The sequence below is a fragment of the Tamandua tetradactyla genome, chromosome 5, assembly GCF_023851605.1.
Source record: "Tamandua tetradactyla isolate mTamTet1 chromosome 5, mTamTet1.pri, whole genome shotgun sequence".
NCBI classification, from domain to species: Eukaryota; Metazoa; Chordata; class Mammalia; order Pilosa; family Myrmecophagidae; genus Tamandua; species Tamandua tetradactyla.
Window position 1 is genome coordinate 23,812,372 of NC_135331.1, and position 21,099 is coordinate 23,833,470.

General features: G+C 37.9%; 1 long non-coding RNA gene across 1 annotated transcript in view; it reads left to right on the forward strand.

The window, feature by feature from the left end:
- The window catches only part of LOC143683789 (uncharacterized), a 94,161-nt gene extending 74,474 nt beyond the window's left edge, over positions 1 to 19,687 (forward strand). The window contains exon 4 of the long non-coding RNA XR_013175654.1: positions 18,993 to 19,687. This is a non-coding gene — a long non-coding RNA (uncharacterized LOC143683789). The remainder of the gene's footprint in view (positions 1 to 18,992) is intronic.
- Positions 19,688 to 21,099: the final 1,412 nt, after the last annotated feature.

Below are 21,099 nucleotides of genomic sequence, written 5' to 3' on the forward strand. Positions count from 1 at the left end.
GATGATGAGATGAGTGGTGTTTCTGTCTGGAAATGCACAGGCCTCTTCTCAGGCAATTTGTGCAGAATTGGATGAATCTTGTCAGCAGTTGTCCTGGATTTTGGTTGCTATAGTTCCTTTTAATGTCCCACTGGAAGATGTTCCTCCATGTTTGAATTCATATCTTCAGTTTTCAGCTGTTTCAGAAAGACTGCATGGCAGGATGAGTTCTCTCCATGCTCTCACCATTCCTGAATGGTGAACTGCCTTTGCTTGTTATGTGGCATTGGCCAGGCTCATGTTTGCATGTGTGTCCTAGAAGATGTTCTCCATTCATACCCCACCATATGATTATTGTTCTAAAATGTGGTTTATTAAGGTATTTAATTTTTTAGGGCTTTATTCTATGTTTCTGTTTGTAATGACCTATAAGAAAAAATCTTACCTAAATTCAACCCACCCTGGTGTTCAATTTTCCATGAAAAATGTGGGATTTCTGCCCTAGAACTCAACCTCATGCTATGCTGCATTATGATAAGTCTCCAGATATTTGAAAGATGTTTTTTTTCTAAATCCTATAATTCCACTCATTGTGCCAAATTGAATGTGGCATATGGACCATGACACCAATTATTTTCCTGAATTCAGATCATGTTGTAATCACCCTTAAATGCAGCTTACTATTGCACATGAGTCTCTTTTACACATGCCTCTCCAATCTACCAGTAACTATTCTAAGAACTTTAGACCTTCTTTCGCTTTTCATTTTGTCTTATGCTAACTTTGTTGCACCAATCTTTGATTCTCAGGATAAATTATCTAAACATATGAAGATTATTCTTCTTTAAGATTATTCTTGCTAATAAATAAAATTTTTTTAGCCAGTATTCAATCTAAGGCAGTTAGACTGTACATTTATTAATTTCTAATATTTAATTATTAGATTATTATTTTTCAGACATGTGATTTCCTATCAATTCAATTTCTCAAGGTCAAAGTTTAATTTCACCTCAGGATGGTCTTTACTCAAGCCTAACACATCATTCAAATTCTTTCAGCAAAACACTTCACTTTAAGTATCTGTATTAGTTTTGCATTACTGCCACAAAATATTAGAAACATTAAGGGGTAAAAACAAAACCCACGCATTAACTCACAATTATGAAATCAGAAATGTGGACGGGCTGGACTACACTCTGTGTTTCAGTTCTGACAAGTCTAAAATATAAGGTGTTGCTTGGTCTGGGGTCTTATTTGGGGAGTCTGATGGAGACTCACTTCCACTTCATTCAGAATTCTTGAAGAGTCCAGTTCTCTGCTGTATTTGCCGATGTAGGTTTGAGGCCCCCATGTCCTTACTGGCTGTCAGCCAGGAATCACTCTATTCTCTTATTAGTTGTCCATGTACTTAAACATATGGCCTCCCCACCTTCAAACCAGCAATGGCATGCTGAGTCCCTCTGACCCTTCCATTCTCTCTGATTTCCTCTACTTACAGGTGGAGTCAATTTCCTAGTTTCAAAAGGTGTGTGTGATTAGATTTGCATATCCACATAATCTCCCTTCTGGTTAAGTCAAAATTAATTGAGTAATTACCCTAATTACCTTGGCAAGAACCCTTTATTCTCTGGGTGTGATAATCTCATCCACAAGTCCTAGAGATTATAGTATGAAATGATATGTCTTTTGTTGGCAAAATTTCTAGAAACATAGATATCCTTGTACATTAATAGTTTCTACATGATGGCATTATTCAATGAAAGCGAGAGCTCATACATCATTGTTGCAACCAAAAAAGTTGGTTTTATCTATATGAAGTCTGAATATTATGTAACAGTCAATAGACTTCTATAATATTGGGATGTGACAAGTTATTTGATGAATTTGACTTCCATAATTGCACTTTGGATCTTGGAGAACTTATTTTTTGTGTTTCATTAAAAGGTCCAAAATTACTAAATTATGGTTTTCTCTATATAAAGAAAAACTTAGTAAAATTAAAAAAAACTTTGAATGGGGAAATACTGAAATCTTTCAAGTCATGAATCTTTCCAATGAACTAACAGGAAAATGGGCAGTGCATGACCTTATAAACACTCACTGACAAGGAAATAGCTAGAGCCAGGACCACAGTGTCCCCCTCCACCACAGAAAGGGGCAGAATGTTTAGAAAGAAATATAGGAATATGTATTTCTGACCTGGTTGTGGTTTTTTATTAATTTTTATTACTTATATATTTGTGTGTTTGTTTATACTGAACATAATATCATTATGTGAATTGCAGGTGACCTTAAACCTAAATGTGGGATTAGTTGAGAATCTTGAAGAATGTTTCCCAACCACTCAGGAATAAATATCCCCAAAAACCCAGTGTCCAGCTCTCATCTCATTAAAAAAAAAAGTAATAAAGACACACAGTGTACCCCATTCTGGACCGGCTGGACCGGCTAAGAGATTCTGATGCAGTGAGGTCCCTGAGAGGTGCGCACTTCTCTGGGCTGCGGTGGCTGGTGGCCGGAGCCCCTCCCTCCCTCCTTCCTGGGCCGGCTGGGAGCTTCGGATCGGCAGTTCCCCAAGCCGCGGTGGGGGGTGCCCCTCCCCCACGTGCGGCTTCCCGGGCCAGCTGGGACCCTCGGATTGGCGGTTCCCCAAGCCATGGCAGCCGGTGACTGGAGCCCCTCCCACACACGTGGCTTCCCGGGCTGGCTGGGAGACTTGGCACAGCGGTTCCCCAAGCCACGGTGGCCGGCACCCCTCCCCCACAGGCGACTTCCCAGAGGGAAAGGAAAGAGTCTCCAACAGTAGTAGAGACTGAGCCCAATCTAACACCAATAATGGCATTAATGAACAACTTCTGATTACTAAAAATAGGCCTTCAGCTCAGGCAAAACTGATCAAGGTGGAAGTTGCCAATTGGGCTAACTGAAAAAGAGGAAAGGGGGTGAAACAGAGCCTTCTGTGGCTGTTTCTATGGAGCTTGGTTGCCTCTGGGCTCAGCGCTGGGATTACACAGGTTACAACTGCCCCAAATGCAGAAACAGGCTGCTTTCAGGGCTCTCTACCACCTGAACCTTCCCCACGGGAGGGGTGAAATGCAACTCAGGTGGAATCCCTTTCTCAAGGAATTCAGATCCCAGGACTTCACAATTTGAAGACATTAAAACCAACCTACAACCTTTCCTCTGTCTCCACCACACACCCAGCAGTGAGAGTCTTCCAAAGTTAAAGGAGTCACATCTTTTGCTGGTGGGACCTGCAGACAGACAAGCACCACAGACTGGGCAGGATAAGAAAAACAGAGCCCAGAGACTTCACAGGAAAGTCTTTCAACCTGCTGGGTCCCACACTCAGGGAAATCTGATTAAATGCCCAGATGCCAGCAAAAAATAACAAATCACACCAGGAAAATTGAAGATATGGCCAGTCAAAGGAACAAACCAATAGCTCAAATGAGATACAGGAGCTGAGACAACTAATTCTGAATATACGAACAGAAATGGAAAACCTCTTCAAAAACCAAATCAATAAATTGAGGGAGGACATGAAGAAGGCATGGGATGAACAAAAAGAAGAAATGGAAAGTCTGAAAAAATAAATCACAGAACTTATGGGAATGAAAGATACAGTAGAAGAGATGAAAAAAACAATGGAAACCTACAATGGTAGATTTCAAGAGACAGAGGTTAGAATTAGTGAACTGGAGGATGGAACATCTGAAATCCAAAAAGAAACAGAAACTATAGGGAAAAGAATGGAAAAATTTGAGCAGGGGCTCAGGGAATTGAATGATAATATGAAGTGCACAAATATACGTGCTGTGGGTGTCCCAGAAGGAGAAGAGAAGGAAAAAGGAGGAGAAAAACAAATGGAAGAAATTATCACTGAAAATTTCCCAACTCTTATGAAAGAGCTAAAATTACAGATCCAGGAAGTGCAGCGCACCCCAAAGAGAAAAGATCCAAATAGGCATTCTCCAAGATACTTACTAGTTAGAATGTCAGAGGTCAAAGAGAAAGAGAGGATCTTGAAAGCAGCAAGAGAAAAACAGTCCATCACGTACAAGAGAAACCCAATAAGACTATGTGTAGATTTCTCAGCAAAAGCCATGGAAGCTAGAAGACAGTGGGATGATATATTTAAATTACTAAAAGAGAAAAACTGCCAACCAAGACTTCTATATCCAGCAAAATTGTGCTTCAAAAATGAGGGAGAAATTAAAATATTTTCAGACAAAAAGTCACTGAGAGAATTTGTGACCAAGAGACCAGCTCTGCAGGAAATACTAAAGGGAGCACTAGAGTCAGATACGAAAAGACAGAAGAGAGAGGTATGGAGAAGAGTGTAGAAAGAAGGAAAATCAGATATGATATACATAATACAAAAGGCAAAATGGTAGAGGAAAGTATTACCCAAACAGTAATAACACTAAATGTTAATGGACTGAATTCCCCCAATCAAAAGACATAGACTGGCAAAATGGATTAAAAAACAGGATCCTTCTATATGCTGTCTACAGGAAACACATCTTAGACCCAAAGATAAACATAGGTTGAAAGTGAAAGGTTGGGAAAAGATATTTCATACAAATAACAACCAGAAAATAGCAGGAGTGGCTATACTAATATCCAACAAATTAGACTTCAAATGTAAAACAGTTAAAAGAGACAAAGAAGGATACTATCTACTAATAAAAGGAACAATTAAACAAGAAGACATAACAATCATAAATATTTATGCACTGAATCAGAATGCCCCCAAATACGTGAGGAATACATTGCAATCACTGAAAAGAGAAATAGACACATCTACCATAATAGTTGGAGACTTCAATTCGCCACTCTCATCAATGGACAGAACATCTAGACAGAGGATCAATAAATAAACAGAGAATTTGAATATTACAATAAATGAGCTAAACTTAACAGACATTTATAGGACATTACACCCAACAACAGCAGGATACATCTTTTTCTCAAGTGCTCATGGATCATTCTCAAAGATAGACTGTATGCTGGGTGACAAAGCAAGTGCTCATGGATCATTCTCAAAGATAGAACATATGCTGGGTCACAAAGCAAGTCTCAACAAATTTAAAATGATTGAAATCATACACAACACTTTCTCGGATCATAAAGGAATGAAGTTGGAAATCAATAATAGGCAGAGTGCCAGAAAATTCACAAATACGTGGAAGCTCAACAACACACTCTTAAACAACCAGTGGGTCAAGAAAGAAATTACAAGAGAAATTAGTAAATATCTCGAGGCGAATGAAAATGAAAACACAACATATCAAAACCTATGGGATGCAGCAAAGGCAGTGCTAAGAGGGAAATTTATTGCCCTAAATGCCTATATCAGAAAAGGAGAAAAGGCAAAAATTCAGGAATTAACTGTCCACTTGGAAGAACTGGAGAAAGAACAGCAAATTAACCCCAAAGTAAGCAAAAGGAAAGAAATAAGAAAGATTAGAGCAGAAATAAATGAAATTGAGAACATGAAAACAATAGAGCAAATCAATAAGACCAGAAGTTGGTTCTATGAGAAAATCAATAAGATTGATGGGCCCTTAGCAAGATTGACAAAAAGAAGAAGAGAGAGGACACAAATAAATAAGATAAGAAATGGAAGAGGAGACATAACCACTGCCCTCACAGAAATGAAGGAGGTAATAATAGGATACTATGAACTTTACGCTAATAAATACAACAATGTAGATGAAATGGACAAGTTCCTAGAAAGGCCTGAACAACCAACTTTGACTCAAGAAGAAATAGATGACCTCAACAAACCAATCACAAGTAAAGAAATTGAATCAGTCATTCAAAAGCTTCCCCCCCAAAAAAGTCCAGGGCCAGATGGCTTCACATGTGAATTCTACCAAACATTCCAGAAAGAATTAGTACCAACTCTGCTCAAACTATTCAAAAAACTCTTGAAATGGAATTTTAATTAAAACATGGCTTTTCTAAGGGGCATGCATCTTTTTAAACCAGCACAGATGGTTATCTCCCTAACCAAATGTTCAAATTAATTTCAATAATAGTTAAACCACCTGTCATTATGTGTCACCTGATGTGTTGCATTTAGTGGTACACATTATGTTTGAGATATTCTTTAAAAAATTTTTAACTTGAATTTAACCAAATTTCAAATATATCATTCAGATAAAATGAAAACAGAGGATTGAAATAGAATTTAAGCAATACTATGAAAGTAACTGTACAAATCCAAAATGTGGAACATTCTACAAGAGAAAGAACTGGACTCTTCAAAAAAGTCAAATTTATGGGGGAAACTGGCCAAGGGAGAGTCACTGATTAAAAGAATCAGTAAGAATAAAGTAAAAAAATCATACAGAGTTAGACTTAGAGACCTCACAGAATTAAATAGCTTCATGTACTAGCTCTTCTTTCAACTCTCTCTTTTTTAAAAATTTTATTAATTAAAAAAATTAACAAACAAAACATTAAAATATCATTCCATTCTACATATACAGTCAGTAATTCTTAATATCATCACATAGTTGCATATTCATCATTTCTAGAACATTTGCATCGATTTAGAAAAAAATAAAAAAGACAACAGAAAAAGAAATAAAATGATAACAGAAAAAAAGATTATACATGCTATACACCTTACCCCTCACTTTCATTTACCAGTAGCACTTCAAACTAAATTTATTTTTAATATTTTCAACTCTCCCTTGAGTGTCATCTTAATATCTTTTGAAAATTCAAATTTCCACCAAGGCAGCTGACCCAGAAAGCCAATTGAGCTCCTAGTTCTATACATTTGATCCAATGCATATTAAAGTCCACCTGCCTTAAATTTGTTACTGTAAGACAAAGAACTACTCTTTCAATGAATGAGTCAAGCTAACTTTCCTTTATGTCTGTAAAAGTTACTTTCCATCCCTTTAATCTTGAAACTGCTTCCATTTATGCAAATGTTCCAGCCTACTTGCTACAGAAGATTTTTGTTACCCCCCCAAAATATTGTAACATAGAAACAGTACTCTGATTTGTCCTATGACAAACAAATAATACATATTCACGGGGACATTTCAGATATAAAGTAACTTGGAATAACTTTCAACTAAGGGAAAACATTTTTTTATGAAATAATTTTTAAAATCAATTAAGGATATAAAGGAGATGAGATTATTTGGCATAGACTACCATGTACAATAATGAGAAGACTGAATGTGTCAATTCTCCAGAAAAAAGCCTTATCTTCAGTTCAGTGAGTTTTTATTCAAAATCTTAACCTAATTTAACATAATTTTTGGATTTTGTTTGAAATTCATATGTCAAATTTAAGATCCATAAAAATTAAAACAGATTTTAAGGTAGAATGGGAAAGTTGGTTCAAGGCCCAATAGATAACATATCTACAATATAGTCATTTAAAAAGTATGTTCAGTGTAGAAAATGTATCAAAGGAAAAGAACCCAACCCAGTCACGGATGGGGACAGTCATGTGTCAACTTAGCCAGATGGTGGTACCTGCTCACCTGGTCAGGCAAGTGCTGACCTGCTGTTGCTATGGGGACATTTCATGGACTTAAATCATGATTACATCAGCTGCATCCACAGCTGATTGCATTTATAATCAGCTAAAAGGAGTGTCTTCTGTAATGAGTGATGCTTAATTTAATCACTGGAAGAATTTTAAGGGGGATTCAGAAGAGAGTCAATCTTCCTGCTTCAGTGGGTGAGCTCTCCTGTGGAGTTTATCCAGACCCTTCACTGGAGTAGTAAGCTTCACAGCCTGCCCTACAGATTTTGGACTCTTCCATTCCCATGGTTGTTCAGCCTGCCTCTCCTGAGAGTTTGTTGAGGATCTTCATCAGAGTTACCAGCTTGTGGTCTTCCCTACAGATCCTGGACTCTACATTTCCATGGTTACATGAGACACCTTTATACATTTATATCTACAGATATCTCCTGCTGATTCTGTTTCTCTAAAGAACCCTAGCTAATATGGGGACCAAAATATACCAGAGGATACATTTCATATCAGTGGAGAAGGAAAAATAGAGAAGAAAATGTTCTTGGGAGAATTAGAATAAAAACATACACACATTTTTAAAATCTCTACTTCACACCATTTACAAAAATAAAATTCGGAAGTATTAAAAACCTAAATCTGATCATTGTAACCTCAAAATATTGAAATGAATTCCAGAAAGAATTACTTAAACAAAACCCTCCCCTAAATAAGGTGTCCTAGAAGCATTGATAAATGTGAGTACATACATTTTAAAATTTTTTCTGTAAGGTAGACACACATTAATAGTATTGAGAAATAAAGGACAGTCTCATAAAATATATACACAAAATACATAACAAATAACCAGTCACCAGAATCTAAGAAATGTTTCAAAATTAATTAAAAGGAAAAATAATTTAATAGAACAAAGTGTATAAATAAGTGATTTTTATAAAACATCCAGAAGGCAAATAACTTAAATGATAGTCAAATCACTAGTGACTGAGAAAATCCACATTAAAATCCAAATTTTATATCCCTTTACATTCATCTGACAAAACTTTCACAATTGACAATATAAAGTTTTGACATTGATGTGAAGAATTGGGAATGAATATACCCCACTGCTCAGAATGTAAAATTATTCAACTGCTTTGAAGAGCAATTGGCATTATCTAGAGAATTTCAAGATGTGTACATTCTAGGATTAATATCTCAAGGTATATTTTCATGAGCTTGTATTGTCTCTGTCTTCAGGATGAAGTGGCCAAGCATGAAATTGTAAAATAGATTTCAATAATGAAAAACTGGAAGTAAATTAAATGTCCCTTGAGAAGATCAGCTTAGTAAATAGTGGTGTCGCAACAGAATGTGTTATGGTAAAGCAGTTAAAAATAAAAGTCCATGATCTGCAGGTGCTTGCAAAGATAACATTTGAAATGTAAAGCAAAAGATTCACTTCATCCATAAAACTTTAGGAAGTTAAAGCAACTGATCCATAAGTGATTAAGGTAACATATTAGAGAACCATAATGGAAATCTCTTGGGGTGATTATGCTATAAACAAAACACCTAAGGGATTAGTTGGTGTTATGCTTTAGGGAACAGCTGCTAACCATCTCACCCACCTTCACTATGCCATCTCCTTATTCCTCCAGCTTGTGCCAGGTTAGGCATTAGATTAACATTTAGGAGGAGATCAATTCACAACATTCCTTCTTCTATAAGGAAATCATTTTTTACCTTGAGTTTCCCCTCTTGGTATAGTCAATACCAATCAAGTGAAGTTCACACTCGACAAAACACCTATTTACCATTCTTGATACAGATAATTCTCAGGAAGGCACACGGGAATACTAAGCTCTAGTAAATACAATGTTAGCTGTTGTGTCAAAAATTGAATACTCTCAGTCATAGCTCAATGAAAGGTGTCTTCTAAACAGGCAGCCAAATTACCCTGTAGAAAGATTTAAAAATTACTCTGTAAAAAAATTTTCTATTTGTATGATATCACCAAAGAGTTTGCAATTTAAAGGTGTACTTTTTAATAATTTTTTGAAAGTTCAACTCTTTCATAAATAGCCATCTCAATGTATAACACAAAAAAAATTAAGAAGCAAATGAAATTTAATTTGGAAGTTTTGGGCAGTATGCCAACATTATTCTTACCAATTAATGAATTAAATCTGTAGTGTTAGCATTTTGAATATAACCTTAAAACTGTAAGCAAGCTATTTACTTAGGATTGAGTCTTACAGAGAAGCAATATGTAGAACATATACCCAGGAAGAATAGACACCAATTAAGGTGTACATAACTCACTGTTGTTTGAGTTTTCTCATCTATCACTCCAGACTTGGAGATACCATCCAAAATATATCTTTGAGGATATAATTGTAAATGATGTAGTAAATAATTAATATAAGGAACTTATGAAGTTCTTTAGACCCCTGTTGCATGTTACTCCAAACTATTAACTTTCTTTGTCTTTGACATGTATAAAAGCCATGTGAAAAATCACTAGAGGGAGATAAGTTAAGAATTTCCCTCTGTACTTCCACTCATATAAATAAACCCTCTTTCCCCCCACAATCCATTTGGTATGTCTGTGTATTAACTGCACCAAGGGATGAATGCAGATTTTGGGGGGTTATCGTCAATTTATCCAACAACATGGGACCTAAAATTTGAATGTCTTGCTGCTGGATTGATTCCAGGATCCCCAAGTAAGATATTCACAGTTCTTGGCTCTAAGGTCATCAGACAAATTCTTTCTCTGAGAACTAGATGAGAGAATTTCTTTCCCTGAGTTTATAACATCCTGATGGCAGCTGACTGCAGAGGACAGAGGTCTGGTGTGTGACTACAAATTTAATGTATATGGATGGGGGTCCTTTGTGGGCATTTCATAGCATATAACTTCCTGCCAAAGCTGTAAGCAGGATACTGCACTTGGAAATTTGATTAGTTTGGGAAAAAGGAGCAGCCCCTGGCATAAGGAAATGTCACTGAGACTTTTTGCCTAGATTTTTGTTTTGGTTTTAGGTTTTTGTTGTGTCTTGTCTCAAAATATTGTCTGAAGATTTACTAAAATTGACAAAGAACATGTGTGAGAAATCTAAGTAAACTAAGCAGGATGATCTTTAAAATTGCATTCAAAGCATTGGGAGCAATATGGGTGTGAGCTCATGAGAAAGAAAAGCGTGGCATGAATATGTGAAATAATTTAGGCTCAGTATGAATTGGGGGATGGCCAACAAACAGCCAAGTCAATGATCAGTAAAGTATAATGTTGTTTTGTAGCTGAATGAATTTGTAAGAGAATAAATAAATGGAATTTAAATTTCTTATTTGCAGTGTTTTATGGCTCTATCTCAGGATGAAATGTTGCTGTGAGAATGTTTGGGGATGGAATTTTACCAGAAAAATTGAGATTTTTCTTAAGAACCCCTTAACTTTTGTCTCCAGAGGATACACAGGAGGACCCAGCCATAGGAAAAGAAAGGGCTGGCTGAGACTCACAGCCCCCAAGTGAAGAAAATGCTGGGTGAGGCTTCTGAACTCCAGGGTGAAAGGATAGTGACTGGTATACTTAGGCCTCAAGCCAGAGAGTGCCCTGAGCTCTTGACTGGGGCTATAGATTTCTGGGCTGGGATATTGGTGGCTGAAACTTCTGGACATTAGGTTGTGGAGTGCCCAGGGCTGCTGACTAAGGGAGTGGCAGCTAAAGCCCCTTTGCGGATGCCCACAGCTCCTGTGCTCCCCTCTCCTTCCTGCTGCTATCTGAGGTTTGGTTCTCCCACCTGCTCATCCCCCTCTGCTTTCTTGCCAGATGACCAAGAATGAACACAGGAAGCTTTTCAGCTCTCATGCAATGGCCTTCACACCTCCTATCCAGAGTGATATGACTTTTAGGTAATGTGGCTCTACCTTTGGAAGTCAAGGACAGTGACAGTTCCTTCTCAGACAAGTGCTATCTGGAAAAGATTGCCAGAGCACACCTAGGAAATACATATACATACATATCCCTTTTTCCACCTCAGATCTATGCTATGAGAAATCTCAGTTCCCAGCTATTAAGCAGAGCCCAGAAAAATGGAAAGCATATTTGATTCAGTTCTTACAATGCATAATTCAAATTGGACCAATATTCAATCAAAAGTAGATGAGCTATTGAACTCAGAAGAAAGAATTGTAATTGAAGAGGCTCTTGATCATGATAACAGTTTCAGTGTGCTAATGTTGCCAGAATGTAATACGACAGAAATGGACTGACTTTTATAAAGGGATTTATTCTTACACATTTCCAGTTCTGAGGCCTTTAACATGTTCAAACAAAGGCATCCAGAGAAATGTATCCTGACTCCTAAGAAAGGCTGATATCTGCCAAATCAAAACACATGTGGCTAGCATCTGGTCCTTATTCCTGGTTCTGTTTTCAGTAGCTTCCTCTCTAAGCATCTGGATCCTCACTTAGCTACTCCAAGGCAAAATGGGTTTTCATCTCTTAGCTTAGCACCTCCCAGGGCTGGAAGTTTCTTTCCTCTTGGCTTTTGTTCAAATAGCTCTCTCAGATCCTTCTGCATCTCTAGATATCTGATCTCAGTATTGGTTATACAAGCATTTGTCTTGGGACTACAAGCTTCTATATTGGCCTTCCAAGTATCTCCAAATGTTTGTGTCTGTGTCAGTTCTGTGCAATTTCTCTCCCTATGAGATCTCCTAAACTCTAGTAGGCAAATTAAGTCCCACTATGAAGGGCTGGAGTCACATCTCTGTCTAATAAAAAGGCCACATCCACAGGTGGATGTTCACATCTCCACAGAAACAACCTTATCAAAAGTTCACACCCACAATTAGGTGTGCCCCAACTCCATGGAACAACCTAATCAAGAGGTCTCAACCTACAATGTTGGAACAGGATTAAAAGAACATGGCTGTCCCCCAAATATTTGATTAGAATGAAAAGAAGATGTCCCTTCTTGGACACATAACAGTTTCAAAGCACCACATTCTACCCTCTGAAACCCTGAAAGTCATATTGTTTCCATATAAAAAACACATCCACTCCATCACAATATCACAAATGCCTTAAACTATTTCAGCAATAGTAAAGATGCAAAACAAAAGTCAGAAACAGTACAAAATTTCATCAAAGTCAGTTACAGGAATGGTCTGTTCTAAGGAAAAATTCTCCTCTGGCTGTTGAGCTGTTAAACTTAGCAACATGTTTTCTCCTTCTAATATACAAAGGAGGAACAGTCATAGGATAAACATTCCCATTGCCATAAGGAGAAATCTAAAGAAAAAGTGGGTTCACAGAATTCAAACAGCTCTGAAAACCTGCAAGACAAATGGCACTTGATTTCAAAGTCTGAGCGTCATTATCAACCTTGATAGAACAGCAGTCCCCCCTTTTCCAAGGGTTTTTTCAGTGGTCCTACTCTCTCCAAATGCTGGGGTGAGGGTTGCAATCTTGGAGAACATTGAGGAGACCACCTTATTCTCAGCTCTATGTTCTCCAAACATCAGGGCAGCACTTGGGTTATCTTCCCTCTAAGGGCACATTCTTAACCCCATCAAAGCAATGGATGGCACACAGGCCCTCCCCAATATCCAAGGAATGGGCTCCACTCTGAGTGAGTGAAGCCTGCAGCACCAAAACTGTTCCTGAACATTGAGGCAGAAAGCTTGCCCTCTGCCTTAAGAGCAGACGCACCCTTTCATGTAATTGGGTGGATCTACTCTCCTAATCCAAGATTTCCTGGCTGTATAACTTAGCTTCCATGATTCAGCCTTTGAAGTAATTTTTCCTTCATTCTGTTCTCTTAGACTAGTCTAGCAGTGGTTCTGTTTAATACATATCTCACAAAAATATTTCTGATTTAGCATGTAGCATACAGGAATCAAAGCAATCAAGCTATAAGACTTTTCCCAAATCCTTTCTGGATAGCTCCATCTCCAAGCCAGGATTTTCATGACATGTCTTATTTGTTTAATGTTTGCTTAAATTCACATGTTGGGCTCTATTTATGGGGTCTTGCTTTCTGGAAGCCCAGAATTTTAAATGCCATCAATTTCTGGTTTCTTTGTACCCAAGGGTGCAGTTCTCAACTTATCCTTTTCCTGTGATGTTTTCTTATAAGCTCCAAGGAGCAACAAGGCTGCATTTTCCACATTTTGTTTGAAAATTTCCTCAGCTAAGTATCCCAGGTTATGGCCTTCAAATGCTGCCTATCTTCCAATACCAGTGCTCAAATTTGCCAAATTCTGTGCCACTTTAAACCAAGGGTCACCTTTCTTCCAGTTTGCATGACACGGTTATAATTTCTAGCTAAGGCCTCATCAGAAGTATCTTTAGAGTCTGTATTTCTAACAGTCTCTTCAAAATAATATAGGCCTTCTCTATCACTCATATCACAATTCTTCCTGAACCTTCTTTTTATCCATGTAAAAAGTCATTCCAACATTTTTAGTATTTGCAAACCACAGCATCCCACTTCTCTGGTACCAAAATCTGTCCAGTTTGCTAATGCTGCTGGAATGCCATATACCAGAAATGGATTGGCTTTTATAAAGGGGATTTATTAATTTGCAAGTTTATAGCTCTAAGGCCTTTAAAATGTCCAAACTAAGACATCTGGAAAAATGTATCTTAAGTCTTAAGAAAGATCAGTGTCTATCACATGGGAAGGCATGTGGCTGGCATCTGTTGGTCCTTGTTCCTGCTTCTGGTGCTTCCTGTCTTTGTGTGCAGCAGCTTCCTCTCTAAGTATCTGTGGATCCTCACTTAGCTACTAAGAGAAAAACTGGGTTTCTTCTCTTAGCTTAACATCTCCTGGGGTTGGAAGTTTCTTTCCTACAGACTTCTTGGTTCAAATGGCTCTCTCAGCTCCTTCTCCATCTCCAGATGTTTTATCTCTGTATTAGCTATGCAAGCATCTGTGTTGACACTCCATGGATCTTCAAATGTTTGTGTCTGCATCAGTTCTGAACTCTTCCCCTTTCTGTGAGTTTTCTTAAAGATTCCAGTAAGGAAATTAAGACCCACAGTGAATGGGTGAAGTCACATCTCACTCTAATCGAAATTTACCACCTGTGATTGGATGTGTCACCTCTTCAAGGATACAACCAAACCAGGAGGTCCCACCCTACAATATTGGATCAGGATTAATTTAACACATCTTCCCCCACAAGACTGAATGAGGGTTAAAAGAACATGTTTTTTTCTGGAGTACATGACAGTTTTAAACAGCACAATAATTCTTTAAGCAATAATAACCTAAGAAATGCAGTACACATCCCTGGAAAACCTATCCATTCCACAAGTTGACACCCATTAGAGTACAAATGAACAAGCCACCAAGACAAAATTGGATCATTATAAAGCTTGCTTTATAATGGGCCTCTGTAAGCTGGTGCTTAAACAAAATAACTTGAGTAAAGTACAAGAAGTCATCCAAGATCAAAAGGAAATCCCCTCAGGATTTCTAAGAGGGTATCCAGGGCTTAATGTATGTTTACTAATAAACCCTAAAAACTAAATAAATAAACACAATATAAATTAGTCCTTTATTTGCCAGAGTTTTTTGCCCTCAAGATTTCTGGGAAATTGCAAAAGCTGGAAAAAAGGGGGGGGGGAAGAAGGAAACAGGTTTTTGTGGCTGTATATCTACAAAGGCTTGACTGCCTCTGGATACAGCAGCAGGACTTTTCAGGCTGCAACTGTCCCAGGCAGAGGCAGAAGTGAGCTCTTTTGGGGGCTTATCTGGAGCCTGTGCCTTCCCCAGGGGAGGGGTGAAGGCCCACCCAGGTGGAATCCCTCCATCAAGGAATTCAGACACCAGTGCTTGGTAATTTGAAGCCATTAAAACCAGCCTACAACCTCTCCTCTGTCTCCAACAACCCCCCAGCCAAAGTTAAAGGTACCGCATCATCTTATGTTGGTGGGACCTGCAGTCAGACAAGCGCCACATACTGGGCAGGATAAGAAAAACAGAGTCCAGAGAATTCACAGGAAAGTCTTTCAACCTTCTGGGTCTCACGCTCAGGGAAAACCGATGCAGGTGACTCTTTCCTCCTGATAGGAGGCCAGTTTGGTCTGGGAAAATCTGGCCGGGGTCTATAATATCTAAGCAGACCCTCCTAAGTGTGTGTATGGGAAAGGTACCACACAAGCAGGGCAAGAAACAAGAAAACAAGAACTGAAAAATTCTCCTCTGTTAAACAAAACTTAAGCTAAAGGTTCAGATAAAGCTGAACAGAATGTCAAAGAACAGATAGACAACAAATTCATCCAACAAGAAAACCCTAGATAAAAGAAGTGAAAGCAATCTCCAGAATAAACTAATTAAGGTAATTAAATGCCTAGATGCCAGCAAAAAATAACAAATCACACTAAGGAAATTGAAGATATGACCCAGTCAAAGGAACAAACCAACAATTCAAATGACATACAGGAGCTGAAACAACTAATTCAGAATATACGAACAGAGATGGAAAACCTCATCAAAAACGAAATCAATGAATTGAGGGAGGATATAAAAAAGGCAAGGAAGGAACAAAAAGAAGAAACTGAAAGTCTGAAAAAACAAATCACAGAACTTATGGGAATGAAAGACACAGTAGAAGAGATGAAAAAAAGACAATGGAAACCTACAATGGTAGATTTCGAGAAGCAGAACATAGGATTAATGAACCGGAGGACAGAACATCTGAAATCCAACAAGAAACAGAAACTATAGGAAAAAAAAGGAAAAATATGAGCAGGGACTCAGGGAATTGAAAGATAATATGAAGCACACGAATATATGTGTTGTGGGTGTCCCAGAAGGAGAAGAGAAGGGAAAAGGAGGAGAAAAACTAATGGAGGAAATTATCACTGAAAATTTCCCAACTCTTATGAAAGACTTAAAATTACAGATCCAAGAAGTGCAGTGTACCCCAAAGAGAACAGATCCAAATAGACATACTCCAAGACATTTAATAATCAGAATGTCCAAGGTCAAAGAGAAAGAGAGGATCTTGAAAGCAGCAGGAGAAAAACAATCCATCACATACAAGGGAAGCCCAATAAGACTATGCGCAGATCTCTCAGCAGAAACCATGGAGGCGAGAAGACAGTGGGATAATATATTTAAATTATTAAAAGAGAAAAACTGCCAACCAAGAATTCTATATCCAGCAAAATTGTCCTTCAAAAATGAGGGAGAAATGAAAACATTTTCAGACAAAAAATCACTGAGAGAATTTGTGACCAAGAGACCAGCTCTGCAAGAAATACTAAAGGGAACACTAGTGACAGATACGAAGACAGAAGAGAGAGGTGTGGAGAAGAGTGTAGAAAGGAAGACTATGAGTAAAGGTAAAAGGAAGGAAAATTAGATATGACATATAAAATCCAGAAGGCAAAATAGTAGAAGAAAGTACTACCCATACGGTAATAACACTGAATGTTAATGGATTAAACTCTCCAATCAAAAGACATAGTCTGGCAGAATGGTTTAAAAAACAGGACCCATGTATATGCTGTCTCTACTCAAATGTCACGAGGCCAAGGACACAAATGGACATTTACATGTTTATAGCAGCATTATTAACAATTACCAAGGGATGGAAACAGCCAAAATGTCCATCAACAGACAGTTGACTAAACAAACTGTGACATTTACATAAGATGGAATATTATGCACCTGTAAGACAGAATAAAGTTATGAAGTATGTAACAACATGAATGGACCTTAAGGACATTATGCTGAGTGTGATTAGCCAGAAACAAAAGGACAAATGCTGTATGGTCTCACTGACATGAACTGACGTTAGTGAATAAACTTAGAATATTTCCTTGGTAACAGAGGCCGTCAGGAGATAGAAATAGGGTGAGATATTGGGTGATTGGAGCTGAAGGGATACAGATTGTGCAACAGGACTGAATATAAAATCTCAGATATGGACAGCACAATACTATCTAACAGTAATGTAATTATGTTAAAACACTGAATGAACCTGCATGTGAGAATGCTAGAGGGAGGAGGACTGGGGACATAAATGAAATCAGAAAGAAAGATAGATGGTAAAAATCGAGATGGTATAATCTAGGAATGCCTAGAGTGTATAATAATAGTGAAATGTACAATGTACAAATTTAAGAAATGTTTTTGCCTGAGGAAGAACAAAGGAATGTCATTATTGCAGGGTGTTGAAAATAGATGATAATTAATACTTTAAAATGTCACCTTATGTGTGAGACTAAAGCAAAAAAATGTTTATTTGTTACAAAATTTATATTTTGACTAGAGCATTTCCTAAAATAACTCATGTAGATAGTTTGATTGAATGTCATAAGTACTTGGAATCTCAGGTAGCACATGAGATTTTGTTGGTTTGTCCAGAGTGATGCCCTGATGAATCCCAGAGTGATTTGATCAGTGACTGGAAAATATTTGCAAGCCCCCTTTGGGGAATGGTGAGAGTGGGGAGAAATTCAACTTCCCCAAGTTGAATTTTTGATATTCTCACAAGCAGTGTGGACAACCAAAGCTATAGGCTGAGCCCCCAGGCTTGGGGGTTGTTCATAAGAAACTTAACCCCACAAAGGATAGGTCAAGTCTACTTAAAATTTAGGCCTAAGAGTCACCTCCAGGAGAGCCTCTTTTGTTGCTCAGATGTGGCCTCTCTCTCCAGCCAAAACAATGAGCAGTCTCACCACCCTCCCCCTCTCTGCATGGGACATGACTCCCAGGGGTGTGGTCCTGGCAACGTGGGATGGGGATCATGGAATGAGCTGAGACTCAGCATCAAGGGACTGAGAAAAACCCTAGAATGAGCTGAGAATTAACATCAAGGGATTGAGAGAACCTACTTGACCAAAAGGAGGAAGAGTAAAATGAGACAAAGTGTCAATGGCTGAGAGATTCCAAACAGAGTCGAGAGGTTATCCTGGAGGTTATTCTTACGCATTAAGTAGATATCACCTTGTTGTTCAAGATGTAGTGGAGAGGCTGGAGGGAACTGCCTGAAAATGTAGAGTTGTGTTCCAGTAGCCATGTTTCTTTATGATGATTGAGCAATGATATAGCTTTCACAATGAGACTCTGCGAATGTGAAAACCTTGTGTCTGATGCTCCTTTTAGCTACTATATCAGCAGAAGAGTAGAACATATGGAATAAAAATAAATAATGGGGGAACAAATGTTAAAATAAATTTAGTTTGAAATGCTAGTGGTAAATGAAAGTGAGGGGTAAGGGGTATGGTATGTATAATATTTTTTTCTCTGTTATCGTTTTATTTCTTTTTCTGTTGTCTTTTTTATTTCTTTTTCTAAATTGATGCAAATGTTCTAAGAAATGATGAATATGCAACTATGTGATGATATTAAGAATTACCGATTTTATATGTAGAATGGAATGATTTCTTAATGTTTTGTTTGTTAATTTTTTTAATTAATAAAAAAGTTTAAAAAAATTTTAAAAAAGCAGCAATATACTTACCTAGCTAACCTCAATGCTAATCTCTTAGGGGAAGTCCTGAGTAAGACTGTGAAGCAGCCAAAGTCTGTGAAATGCAAGACTCCAGTGGACCCAGAGAAAGCCATGTGTCTCCTGAAATAAGGAACGATGCAGCTTAACATGAAAGGAAACAAAATGTATACCACCAACCTAATGCCCATAGCTGACAAGAGATAAAGATAATGACCTGGAACAATGAGTCCCCGGGGTATTTTCCACCAGTAAAGAAATAATCTATGCTGATCACCCACTTGGAACATCAAATCTCACTTCAAGTGGGTATGAAACTAGTTACTTTCCCAGTGGATATGGGAGCAACTTATTCAATTTTAAATCCTAAACTTAATTGTACTTCAAAGGAATCCATCACTGTTTTGGGCATGTCTAGAGCTGCTAATAGCAGATTGTGCCCAAAGTTGTGGCAAATTAGAGAAGATCAATTGGCTTACAAATTTCTTTACAAGCAAATATCTCTTTCTTACCTGATGAGATGAAGTTACAGAGTCTAGCAATCCATACCTGTACTTTGCAAGCAGCAATTTTAAGCCTAATAGTTTGCCCAGAAAGAATCAGTGTACCCAAAACATCAAGCAACAAATTCATATTGAGAGTATGGGCTAAAGGGGTCCCCTAGGGTCAGCCAAAGATGTTCAGGAAGTCATGTAAGATTGTGGCTGGACATCATTCCACCACATTTAAAACAATATCCACTTATATGAGAAGTCAGAGAGTACATTATTTCATTACCATTAATTAACAGAATTCTAGAATGGATTCTAATGAGACTCTCTCAATCAGACTTCGACACCATTATTTTCTCAGTGCTAAAACCAAGTGTTCTAGTTTGCTAACTTCTGGAATGCAATATGCCAGAAACTGAACACCCCTTTTTTCCCACATGGGCAGACACCAGGACCGAATGGAGCCACAGTGGCCTGCCCCAGAACAGCTTTTAAATGGCTTTTATTAAGTTGCAAGTCACAATTCTAAGACTATGAAAATGTCCCAATTGAAGCAAGTCTATAAAATTTCCAAATAAAGACACCAACAAGAAGTTACCTTTACTTAAGAAAGGCTGAATTAGGGTTTCTCTCTTAACTGGAAAGGCACATGGCAAACACTGTGATGTCTGTTAGCTTTCTCTCCAGGTTTTCTGTTTCAGGAAGCTGCCCTGCAGACATATTCCTTCTTCATCTCCAAAGATCTCTGGCACCATGGGCTCTCAGCCTCATGGCTCTGCCATGGCTCTGCTCAGCTCTGTGGTGGCTTTCTTGTATCTTTTAAAAGGAACTATCTCCAAAGCATTTCCCCTTTTAAACGATTCCAGTAAACTACCCAAGATCCACCTGAAATGGGTGGAGTCATATATCCTTCTATTCAAAAGCTAATACCCAGAATTGGGTGAGTCACATCTCCATGGAGATAATCTAATCAAATTTCAAACCTATGGTGCTGAATAAGGATTAGAAGAAACAATTGTTCCCACAAGATTGATTAAGATTAAAACACAGCTTTTTTAGGATACATAAATCCTTTCAAACTAGCCCACCATGGATTTAAGATTACAAACTTGACCAAGGTTTGATAGCTATAAATCAAATAATAGAGATATATATCCAACTAGGGTTTACTCTATATGCTCTCTTCATCAATATTTCTGAGGCATACACTTGGTTTTCTGTTTTAGATGTCTTCTATTGCATCCCATTAGATAAAGATTCTCAAAAACTTTTCCCCTTCAAGTGTGAGGAATCTAACACAGAAATATTCTGGGGCTATATTTCCTCAAGGTTTAAAAAATATCCTTATTCTATTTGGACAAGCCTTGTCCAGAGGTCTCCAGGTAGTAATCTCCATAAGAAACATTTTCTTCAATATGTAGATGATATTCTTATAGCCAGCAAAACTTCAGAATCCCCAGACACTAATACCATAACAATGCTAACAACCCAGTCAAGAAAGCATATAAATTATCTGAGGAGAGGGCTGAGATTGCACAGACCCATTACAAATACCTAAGATTTGAGCTTTCTCTGTCTACAAGGACAACAACCTCTTCTACTTAGTAGAAAAGAGGTTCTTTGATGAGTAGCCATGACAAAGACCAAAAAAGAACT